This window comes from Bombus terrestris, chromosome 7 (assembly GCF_910591885.1).
Source record: "Bombus terrestris chromosome 7, iyBomTerr1.2, whole genome shotgun sequence".
NCBI lineage: Eukaryota > Metazoa > Arthropoda > Insecta > Hymenoptera > Apidae > Bombus > Bombus terrestris.
The window spans coordinates 14,032,727-14,045,036 of record NC_063275.1 but is presented as its reverse complement, the minus strand read 5'-3'; the positions used below and the strand labels follow the sequence as shown (position 1 = coordinate 14,045,036).

The 12,310-nt window shown below is 41.3% G+C and overlaps 1 protein-coding gene across 3 annotated transcripts in view; it reads left to right on the top strand.

The window, feature by feature from the left end:
* The first annotated feature begins 2,912 nt into the window (after positions 1-2,912).
* Positions 2,913-12,310, top strand: part of LOC100648439 (BTB/POZ domain-containing protein Tiwaz) — a 40,690-nt gene continuing 31,292 nt past the window's right edge. The window contains exon 1 of one of the 3 annotated variants that reach the window (XM_048407132.1): positions 2,913-3,200. The gene's annotated coding sequence lies outside the window, so the exon portion shown is untranslated. The remainder of the gene's footprint in view (positions 3,201-12,310) is intronic. The other 2 variants (XM_012310306.3, XM_012310309.3) reach the window with 2 other exon arrangements.

The following is a 12,310-nucleotide window of genomic DNA, read 5'->3' as shown; positions in this document are numbered from 1 at the left end:
ATTCGTTCGATCGCGTGGTAAAAAATCCTGAAAACGTCGGACCATTTCCTCGAACGATTTCCCGTTTGACGAAGATGGCATCACGTGGAATCACGCGAGTCGATTCTCCACGTTGGTTTAATGCGTCCTGTCGATTCACTCTCAAGCGCTCCTTCGACAGGCTTTCGCGGTCTCGACGGTGGATAATCAGGGCCGTGGACGACTGCAAAAAGCCGTGGACAAAAACGAACCGTGGACGTCGATCGGCGAACATTTCGAATGTGCCTCGAAATGGCAAACTAACCCTCTCCTCCTCTCCGCTTTCCCCCTTCTTCCTTCGCATTTCGTTGTCCAGAACCGTGACTCGATCCACCGTTACGTACACGAGCGTCACTTTGTCCCTGACGAAGTTAGCGTTTACGTATGCGAGCAGCATCGTCCGGTGGGTTTGGAAGTGCCCGGGGCATTCTGGAACGATGTTGTCGGCCGTGGCCGTTTTAGCCCCGGGCAACACGAATACGACAGACACCGAAGCCGAGCCGAGGCATGGTTCCCTTTATATCGGCCCTCGCCAACTGCCCCATTATTCTCGATGGCCGATGGCCAATCGTATCGGCGAAGTACCAACTGTAACTTTACGAGGACGAAGTCCCCGACATCGCAGGCCCGCTTGGAAAAGCTCCAGCTGCGGCTCCGACGAGCCTCCGAAACCCGTTAAAGCCCTGTACGTGGAATTCTGTTTATTTTACCTTTTACAATTTTAGCTCGACCACGAGGCTGATTTTCCAAAGGTATATGATGTATTTTGGAGGTATTTCGCAAATGGGAATTCGATAGGATCGTTGGTTGTAAGGAATTGGAAATTGCTTTGTGAAATGACGTTTGTATACGGTGTTTGGTAAACAGTTTGGAATGGCAAGCAGTAGTATAGAAGATCTTGAAAGGCTTCGATTTTTAGACTCCTCTAATATATGTACTAATGATCAATAAGTAGGACTGCAGACTCAGTGAATCGAAGAATTCAAGAAACATACAGTTGAGAATTTTGCCAGGAAATTTTCTCTTTAAAAGATCTGTTAAAAATATACGTCGTATTATTCTCGGCAAATGTTATATTTGCTTTCGCTACTTATTATTTGCTCAGTGTTTGCAGCTGTAGCATATAATTTCATTGGAAAAGAATCGTGTCTGAAGCACCCCTTGTTAAATTAGAAAACTCTAACAAAAATTATCTTACTATTATCTCAAAGAAGTTCTTTACTTAATACACCATCGGTCTAAAAAAAAATAGCTATATTACCTCAGAAAATCATTTACTCAAGTTAATTGGAAATTAATAACGAACTTGGCAGAAGTTTTGTTTCAACTTTTTAGTCTGTACCGTGGATAATACTAGCGAAAGAAAGGAGAAGACTAGAAAGGGTTAGGATAACAAGACGTACACAGATGTATTTAATAAAGGAAGTGGAAGATAGTCGATCGACAGAAAGTCGAAGATTATCCCTTCCGAGGATTAAACACTACAGATGGCCCCGAAGGGTATCGATCCAGTTTTCGTATAAATCTTCGGGACAACTTACTCTACCGGACGAGTAATTTCAATCGTGAAATCATCGATTGCTTTTATTCACACCAATCATTCTCAAACGCGACAATATCGCCAAGCACGCCGGTAATGACGGACGTCGAATGCTTCTTGCGGGATAATTTATATAGCGTGCAATTACCGCGACTCCTCTGGCCCGAGCTAAAAAGGTAAATGAACGGGTGAGTACGACGAGATCCAGGCATAGCGTGCATACTAAATATCTCATTAGTTAACTTAAAGGTGGACTCGCAAATTATTGTTATTAGTATAACGTTAAGTGCGAGGCGGTAATAAACGGGAGGCGCATAGATAGCACCGTTTATCTAAATTGTTTATCGAGCAAATTATTTCTCCAGGTGGAAAAATTACACGACGCCGAGGTCGCAATCACGAGGACGTAACTTATCGCGCGAGTCTCCCGTTTCCGCCTCTTTTTTGCCCGTTCGATCGAGCCCGCGCGAACGTTATGCTTGAAAAAGTCGATCGAGACGTTAAATACACGAGCAGAATCTCGTACGCTCTATATCGTTAAGCCTGTTACAAGGGTCTCTCGGCAAATACGAACGTGAAAGAGCCATCGACAGCACGAACTGTGCAAAAAGGACGAAACGAATTGATATACGGACGACGAATACATACGTCCGCGTATAAGAAGAACCGAAGCGTGCTCCGGGCGCTTATCAAAAGAGAAACGCCTCGGGAAAAAGAAAGGAGGGGAGTACTGAAGAAATAGAACGAGGAACAGGATGACGAACGCGATAATCTAAATTAAAGAAGCTAGACATCGGATTAAGGGATCGAAACACCGAGGAGATACCTCGGGCAGCAAACGGGATGAAGTTGTTTCTCCGTTGATTAAATTTCATTTGCATCGCAACAAAGTTGCTCGGCTATCTACCGAGGTCTCGCCACCCGAGCAAATAAAATTGAAATTATATACATGAACGATAGAGAATAAAAATGTTTACATATGGATGTTGATCGTCATGATGAATCTAACGCACAGATCGAATCTGATAAGAGAACCGTAAGCTGGCTATAAAGAAGTTGTGTAAAAGAAAATGTAGTAAATGGTAGTTGTGACGATGATAGCCGCGAATATCGAATTGACCGCAGGGCGTCCAACGGGGTTGAAGCCAATTGACACACAGTAGAGTAGGATGACCTCGAGGGTGAAGAGGATTGCAAGCTCAGGGCGCTTACCAAAACGCCGCGAGAGAATAAGAGCGAGAGGGGGGAGAGAGGGAGAGATATTAAAGGAAGAAAGAGGCGTTGGAGAGGGGAAGACCAACGCGACGTCGAGGTAGCTAGAGGTGGTGGTTGCGCTGGTAGAGGTAGTTACAGTGGTGGTGGAAGTAGCGCGAACACTGTGACGCCAGCGAAGACACTTCAGTCCCATTAAAGCTGCAGTGGAGTGCGGCTCGCGCTCGTTTTACCTCCCGAAAGAAGACACGTGAATCGTGACCACGTGGATCTGTGCGTGACACACGAGTTTCCCGCGCGTTACCTCCACGGTGGCTCGAAGCAAGTGTTGAGTTTTTCTTTTCCTGGTGAAAAGTCGGGGGATTTTTTTTTAAGTCGTCGCCGTGGACACAAGAACAACCGTCAACCTGGAGCCCACGTGTCAAAAACGGTGAGTGTTCAACTACTTTCTTGCTTTCTTCTATCGGTTATTTATATCGAATTATTAGGAAAATTAAGTGGAATGAATGTTTCTTAGTATTTTTAAGTAAATTCAGTTAATTCGTTGAACTTGAAGCGAGGCGAATTATTTTTCTGATGTATTTCTGGAACTTTCATCGTTTAAAAATCTATAGGTGCTATTTTTAATGGAATGAGTTCCATTGCTAGGGATAAGAATAATATATTCTATATATATTTTTTTTAGAGTAATGCATAATGTGTTAATGCGAAAAATGTACCAATGAGATATGTGGATTTATAATCGGATCGTTGGCATATTATCAAACTTTGATTACAAAAAAGGAAGAAAAAAGACAATGTGCGAAGCTAGGCTGCTTCCTAGAACGCTCGTTCCTTCCCGATTTATCTAATCAGTAGTTTTACTTTTGCGCCAACTGCACGGCAACTAACCAACCGGTGAACAATTTATAGGATGCAGAACATTTTATCTAGACACAGTTACCAGATAGCACACAACGTACTTCTCTCCTCATCAGCTACCGGTTTAATCTCTATTCGACGATACTAACACGTCCTTCAGAAGATTCTACGTAAACTAAAATATAAAGAATTAGATTCAGAGTATCTACTTACTTTGGCTTACTTTGTATCTAAGGTGGAAAATTTAAATATTGAAAACTATTTATATTCAAATAATTCATAGTCTCATAACGTCTGTAGAGGTTTATGAGTAGAGGATGGTTGGTCGGTGAGGTTTAATGGACGAGATTACTCGTTGTTGAAACCGTCGAATATATTTAAAATGATAAATTAGTATACAGATAATGTTCACAAAGACGTTCGTACTAACCGATTCGCTAAGACAATGTATAAGTCGTAAAATAGGATTGCTAATGACTCGTTAATTAGATAGATCGTTGATAACTGGTTGATAACTGATCGACAATTGACTGTAACTGATCGCGTCCGCTTATTTATACTGGTCGGGAGAGAGTCGGAAAATTCAAATTCGTCTTTGTTCGATGGTTGCACGTAGCGGCGACATCGTTTTGCTCGGAGTTTATTTATTCTTACATTACGTGTATCCTAATGATCTTGATACTTTGAGGCAAAACAACAACACGATTTGTATTGACCTCCAACTCATGTGCCGCTACATGTCTTAAGTTGGAACTAAAATCAGTGTTAAAACTGAACTTTGATACAAAAACATTCTACTCCGTTCATATTATATGCCACAAATATGATTTGATATTTCTGAAGCAAGTAATTAATGAATAGTCCATGGTTGAGTAGTAGTTAAAATAAATCGATCGTGTATTCATGCGAACCATAAATTTATATACATTTAACATCAGTGTACTTCGTACGATATTTATAAATATTACTTGCACACCGTTGCATTTACTACAACATTTACATACCAATTAATTAGACGCAAATTAGTAAGTTTCGAATCATTCAATGGTACCTTCATATGATTACAAAAATTTAATACTGCGACACTGAAAAGCATACAGGCCGATAAAAGATGTTTCATTAATAAATAAGAGTATATACAAATACTTTTTGCGACCATTGTATCTACTTCGCGACTCACTACACAATGCGAACGTCGAACAACTTACAAGCCATCAACAACGTTCTTGGATTAGGATAATTACGCGGGGTCGATAGGATGACGATCTGGTAACTTTATAGAGGCGAGGAAAGCGTAAACGAGTCGCAATATTTGAACGGTCTCCTACGGATGCACAAATAGACAGAGTAGCGAAGGCACAATGGAATTGCTCAATCGTTGGTTGCATTCCTGCGTCATCGAACAATGCTTATGATCAATTATGCATCTCGCGTCCACAACAGTGACATATCGTGCCGCGTTGCATGGAATTCGCTTTCGAGAGTTAATGCAGTTTAGAGCTAATGTATCGTTCTTAGTTTTCTTTCGTTTTGTAGATTATGAACGTCTGACAAGAGCTAATAGAAAAGAAAATTGGAAAGCCTTGAATTATATAGGCTTTGAAAAGTAGCTTGAAATACCGTTTTGTACTTTGTAATATGTAATTTAATACGTCACTTTCTATTTCTATGTTTCTTATTTCCTTTTCCCTTTCGTGAGAATCAATGTGTGAATTTTAATAGCACTTGCAGTTTGGAATTTGACTGATTTCGTTTTTGACCTAAGTGAGAGAGAAAATATTTCTATAAATATCGTTAAACAGTATTTGATAATGTAATTCCTCGAGAGAACATTAGATCGTTGCTCTTTGTCCTAACAAACATAAACATCATTTGCCGTGCACATCATAATTCTCGAAACACGACAAGACTCCTCAACACGCGTGCATCTTAGATGAATAAATTACGCGTAAAGTCTCAACATCTTTTCCGCAAAACTTCACATAACATCATCTCCTATAACAAAGCTATAGAACGAAATTCCTGTTCGTTTTCCTACACAGTCACGTTCAACGTGGGATGTTATTCCAGCGAGAGAAACACGCGAGAGAAAATACAACAAAAGGAAAAGGAATAAGAATGAGGCGGAGGAGAAAGGAAGGAAAGCTCTCTCTCCAAAGCGTTTCGTGTCTTCGAGTTTACGAGGACCGCTTCGACGAGGACGAGCTCTTAAATTTTTTCGCGTGAGGCGATTCGAGAGTTACGAGGAAGCGATCGAACCGTATCGAACGTCGAACGTTCAAAAGCTTTCGAACCGTGGAAGAAAACGTTCCAGTTCGTTAAGACGCGTTGCTATCTGAAATAATTACCGTGCTGTCATCCGGAGACGTGCAATCCATGACAAAGCGAAGTAACGGTTCGTATGGAGGCCCACGCATTCACGTTAGAGGAAGCACGTTTCTCTCGAAACCGTGGCAGAAAATGACGAAACGGTGAACGCGATTTATCTTTCGCCACGTACGCCGCGTGTCTCCTTACCGGTGTCCATTAATTTCGTTACCAATTCAAAGAACTGGTGCGTTATTGCCTCGAAATTTCTTCGTTTTAACCGTTCCGCGCGATCGATTCTTTGATAGATCGAACCAGGGGAGTATCGTTTCTTTTCTTGAGAAGATCCGGTTAGCCCGTGGCAAGACTCGCATCAGTCACGAGTCTGACAATCGCGATATCAACTAACTTTCAATTACCAACACAACTCGTATTGCCCCGGTATTTTATACATTGCGTTGGTGAGATACTCCTTTGTCGTGAATTCTCTATTCTAATTAGACACTTACCGTGACGCAATTTTCATTCATAAAGAGGAGATACATATGTTTACCCTAGATTTCTCTCTTCGTTTCTAATTTATCTGTTTTTAAGATGCAGCTTCTGTGTGGATGTAGAATGGCATTGTGAGAAGAATTTTCAATAGCTGACAATATTTAAGAGTGATGATGTTGAAAGCAAATGAAACAACAGCGGAGAATATAAAGTAGGTTGTTTTGTCTCTTCCTTTCGACTACCATACTTTCGTCACGCGTCTTTCTAACGATTTGCTTTCTCTCATACATTCACATACGCATCCGTAGTAACGTAACAATAGGCAAATATTTTAAGCTTTCCTTAGAACGTAAAAACTTCTTCTGCAAACATAAAAACAAGGATAATACCGCTACATAAAAATTGGAGAACCGCGGCAGAACTAAAATAATTTGACTGTACAATACGCTAGATCTCACACGCGCGTATCACTACATTATCTCACTCCATTAAATTCCTATACAATCGATATATCGTACGCGAAGCAACGTCAAATATTACGATCACCTTGCTGCGCATCCACAGGAACCAAACATTTTCATGATAAAGAACGACACTAAAACACGCCGACAAAAAATGCGACAGGAGAGAGAGAAACGAACAAAAGGAGGTTGTAGAAACCGAAGAATACGCGTCTCTCGGCGAATTTCCGCGGGAAATTCAACCGGATCGCGATAACGTTTGGAACATCGGAATCGTGAGACGATCCTCACGAAATTGGAAAACACGGCGGAGACGCTGGTGTTGGAAACTTTTGAAACCGGTTACCGGTGCCGCGGCAGAGGTACTCGACGTATACCGATAGCAAAAGCAGGGTAATGGAAGGGGTGGTTCGCAGGCAGTTGGAGAAGGCAGGGGTACAGCACCCGCTAGCATTTCAGAGAACGGATGTGGAAGGGATGTGGACTCTGCGGAAATTGTGCTGGGGTAGGAAAACGGGGGTTGGAAACTGACCCGAGGGATCGCCCAAGGCGCAGACGAGCTCTGCAGTTGCCGTAATTAGAACCGAGCGCCTGGGGCACCTAGCCGACGGCTGACGAGTCTCCAGCGGACCGAAATTATTCATGAAGCCGCGCCACCCACGGCGAAATTTTCCCGTAAATATTTTCCCTTGTCCGAGATATCGGGCCCCGTGATCCGTGCGGCACAAACCTACGCGTATACTCGTACGTATAGCGCATGGAAATGATACAGCCAGAGAGTAAATTAAAACATTAACCCTTCCGCTACGCTGCCTCCCGAATTGAAAACGTTTTTGGTTTATAGAGGTTGAGAATGTCTCTTGTAATCTCCAAAAACTTCAAAGGCTATAAGAAGCGATATTTCATTCTATATGAATTTTGTTTTAATCTCATTGCTTCGTAATAATATCATAGCAGTGTTGTTTGTAACAACTGCAAAGAATAACTCATCCGTGTTCTGAAGGCTGTTTGAAGAATAACGAAACGTTTAATTGCATTTAGTTAAATTGTAGCTAAGTTATTGGTTTCTGAAATAAAACAACTATACCGTTTTAAGAAATTTATGAGGTTAATTATATCGTGACATGAGTGAATAAAAGCAAAATAATTCTTTCTAACAAATAAGTTTTTGATACCTGAGATTATAGAACTATCTCGAAAAGTAGAGTAACATGCCTGTGTTCGTATCACCTGGATGTTTGGAGTTTTCGAGTTATACACGATGTTTCATTCGGTGAACTTTTTAATAGACGAAACAGAGAAAGAACAATTGAATGAAATGAACGATAATAAGGTATCGACTAAACGTAACGATATAATATCAACATGAAAGGAAACTGGAAACGTTTAACGATTGTAATCGAGCAGAGATTTTAATCATCGGTAGCAAACCGATTTCTTTTGATATTTATCGGACTTTACGATCGAGGCAAATCAAACAGTTCCGCACCGTTTCCCATTTCGAGATTTAAATAGAACGTTCGATGGTAATGCTTCTCGCAGTTTGAAAACTAAATTCGACTAATTACTATATGTCTAATTCCATATCAATCGACATGAATATGAAATAGTGCAATTAAAATAATCATAGTTCGTTAATAAATCAATTACCAGCTTAATTACAGTAGTCGAACACTCGGTTACCGTACGATTATCAATCTATCTTCCTCAAACGAGGATCGTAAAGCAGATTTAACTACGTAATGCACGTTGCAACGTAATGCAATGTCGGATTACAAAATAGCCGAGTACCAACCAACAACATGTGGCTGAATCGTCGGCACATTACCAAAGCAATAAAATAACGACCACCGACCGCGTAGCATTCCCTCGCGTCTTATCCAATCGATTAATTACCGTGATTACATCCATTCGACCGCAAACTGATCTTGTATCGATCGATCTCCTCCAAGTCATACTTCTGTCACTCTCGAGACGCGATCATTTTTAAATCCTCTTTCGGTTTGATTTGTTGTTGACAGACGTATCTGCGGATGAATCGTACGGGTCGTGAAACTGTCAGGGATTACGATACACGTGTCAGATTTATCTGGAGATTTTTGGATTTACATGATAGATCGTGTCACGTTTCTCTTTCTCGATTTTCAAGATTTCCATTGAAAGCGAGCGATCTAACACGAAGATACCAGAAAATGAGAAATCGTAATAAGCTTACTTTACGTAGGATCACATTAATGCAATACGAAAACTCTGTTTACAGGAAGTCGATCTATTTGAATGAAATTTTAGTTTTGGCTCGATTAAATGAAGCTTGAAGCTCTTGCTGGCTGAGTCTATTTGTTGGAATTCCTATCATACGAACCCTAATTATATAAGAAAAGTTCAGATAAACAGAGTTCTACTGTAGACGCGTGTATTGTATAGAATCGTCTACGCGAATGCGAAATCTCAAGAAAATCCATTTATGCAAAGTTCTAGAGAAAGCAACACGTATACGTAGGATTATTCATATAAACACAAAATCGCATGGAAATACCTTTTCACAAAATCCCTAACTTCAACGACGGAGGACCACACGCATGAGCACGGAATTGCATTTAAATCCCATTACCTGAAATCCTTAACATCGATGACAAAGCACTCCTAAACAGAGAATAGCCTATGAGAATGGAGAATTTCAAAAAGATTTGTGCTGCAAAATCCGAGATAATCCTTCACCAATAAAGGAGCACATATGCGTATAATTACCCAGATGAACACAAAATCTGAAGAAAATTCCTGTGCAAATCATTCTTAATCTCTCAATGATGAAGCAACACCTGAGCGTAGAAGCTACATGAAATATCATCGCTTCCCAGCGATTAAGCAGTGTAGATGGATAGAATTGCCTATACTATATAGAAAATCTCAAAAAGCTCCTTTATTACGATATCCTTAACCCATGATGATAAGACAAAGTGGTACTCAACTTATATCGCGTTATAACAAAACCACAAACCAATTGTTCGACATAAAACTCGTAATCTTCGAGATAAAGCAATATCGATGAATAGAATTGCCTATTATAACGTACGAGGCAAAAATATAAAGAAAACTCGAAAACGCATAAATCTTAACCTTTCGATATTAAAACAACCGGTGCGCATAGAATCGCTGACATTATCATAAAATCGTCTACAAATTCCTTTACGCAAAATGTTTAACCCTCAACGATAAATCCACTCGTAGACATAATACATAAACAGAAATAAGCACGTGAAGGCGAAGTCGCGAGGAAACCCAGGAACGATATCAACGAACGCGATAAAAGGCGTATACAGTTGGCCGATCGGCATCGCGCTTGACGCATGTTGCAAGAGGCGTGTTGCACCGCATGAAATTCCATTCTCGGCCGGTCCGTGGCTTTACAACGCGCCACGTCTCGGTCAGAGTTTCCGTCTCGTAGGGTAAGTAGGTGAGTAAGTGGTGGGAATAGGCGAGGATGAAATGGAGCAAGACATGCATTGGCGCGTGTCGGGAGTGCCTCCTCGAGTCTGTCCGCGAGCTTGTGCACAAGCCAGGCCGCGTTACGTGGGCAGCCGTGGCCTGCCTCTCTGAATACCTGGCGTCGACCAGCCTAAGTAACGACGCGTGCAACCGCCTCGTAGGTAGATATACCTACGTCGTATCTGGCTTCACCACGACGTATCGCCACCAGGCACAACGAGCACGACCAAGCTAGAGATTTACACCGCGAGAGTCGCCAGCCAACCAACATCCTTCTCGTAGCTCTGTATCCTGCCGCGTGTGTTGCCAGCGTTAAGACGACTTTAAACGGTAAAATATAGAAAAATCGAACAGACGGATTTATTCGACTATAAAAGAGGCGCGCAGGAGAGTCCTGACTCGCGACAAGCGTTTAGGCCGCGCCGCTTTGTGCCAGTGTTGGCCAAAGTTATGTCCGATTCGGCCGATAAAATTTGTTGTAATCGGTCGTGGCTGTGCCGAGCGAATATGTTTTCTCCGAGGGTCGTGTTCGATCGGTTTTTAAGAATATTACGACGTATATTGCGTTGGCGGTATAATTGAGCGATAATAAGCGCTTTTTGTTGGCTCGAGTGGTAGTTTACTTCATCCCTGATAGGTAATTTATATTTATTGGTGGGGTTTCTTAACCCCTCGCCGTGGTATAGCGAGAGTCTTATATATTATAGTTGTGGATTATGTGAGAGTCTCGTTTGTGTTTGTCAAGTTTGAATTTCAATCCATATCGCGTGTAGTATCGATTAGTAATACAATACCATTAGTATCGTGATATATTACAAGGCAAACGGTTAATTCAATTTACTCGATAGATGGATACCGTCTCTTTCAGAGGATGATAGTGAGTTAATTGTCTAATAAAGATTGCTACAAACGATTTCGCGGTATTAATTACAACTACAGGATCTGATAATACATAGCAGCAGTAATCATAATATATACATTGCGTCATGAGAAATATAAAGCTGTGAAATCACTAACAATTCAGCGGTATAATTTCACGGTGCATCGTTTGCTTTCATCAAATCTAATGGAAAGAATTAATCTCCAAGTTTCGTCCAAACGTGCTTAAATGGAACGTGCCCAAATTCATGGACTCAATCTCCCTTCATATTCCAACAACTCAATGCATAACACCAAACATCTTCGTACCAAATTTTTGAATCCAATAATATCATAATGCAACATAAAATGCGTGACTGGAACCCCAAGACAGTCTATCAAATAACAGTTTAAAACAAATACTGCAAGGATACACGTTTAGACACCAACAGTGCTAAGATCTCTTAGAATGGACGAGGCTCGGAAAGATTTACATCGCGGCTGCTTGGTGCACGTGCGCGTGTACGCGGTTGTCGTGATCAATGAAAAATATATAGAAACCCGACAGGAATTTATTCGCCAATAAAGGGGGACTTTCCGTAGGCGAAGCGGACTGTTAGGATGCTGGATTTCGGGCAAAAATACGAGACGCTGATAAATTCTACGCCGTCAGATAGAGTTGACGCGATTAAACCTTATCCGCGAGTACACCGTAAATCACGCGTAAAGCACGCGTAGGATGAAACGGTGCAAATCTGACGAACATTTAGTGCTTTCAATGCGTAGTCGTAATCCATGGTATTACAGAAGATTAATGTGGCATAAAGGAAAAAGTCGACGATGACACCGAGTCACACCTATAGTCGCTCTTTAATTGTCCAAACAATTGCGATGTGAGAATAGCCTAGTTGTTGGTAAAGTAACGCTAAACTCGTGCGATCGTTCGAGTGCTTGTATCGTACAAGCTGTTTTCGCACGCGAGATTCAACTACCTGTAACGATTCGTTGAAAGTTGTGTAATTTGTTTTATCGCATACAGTTAGTCGATCATTAGAACAACTTTGCCCGATAC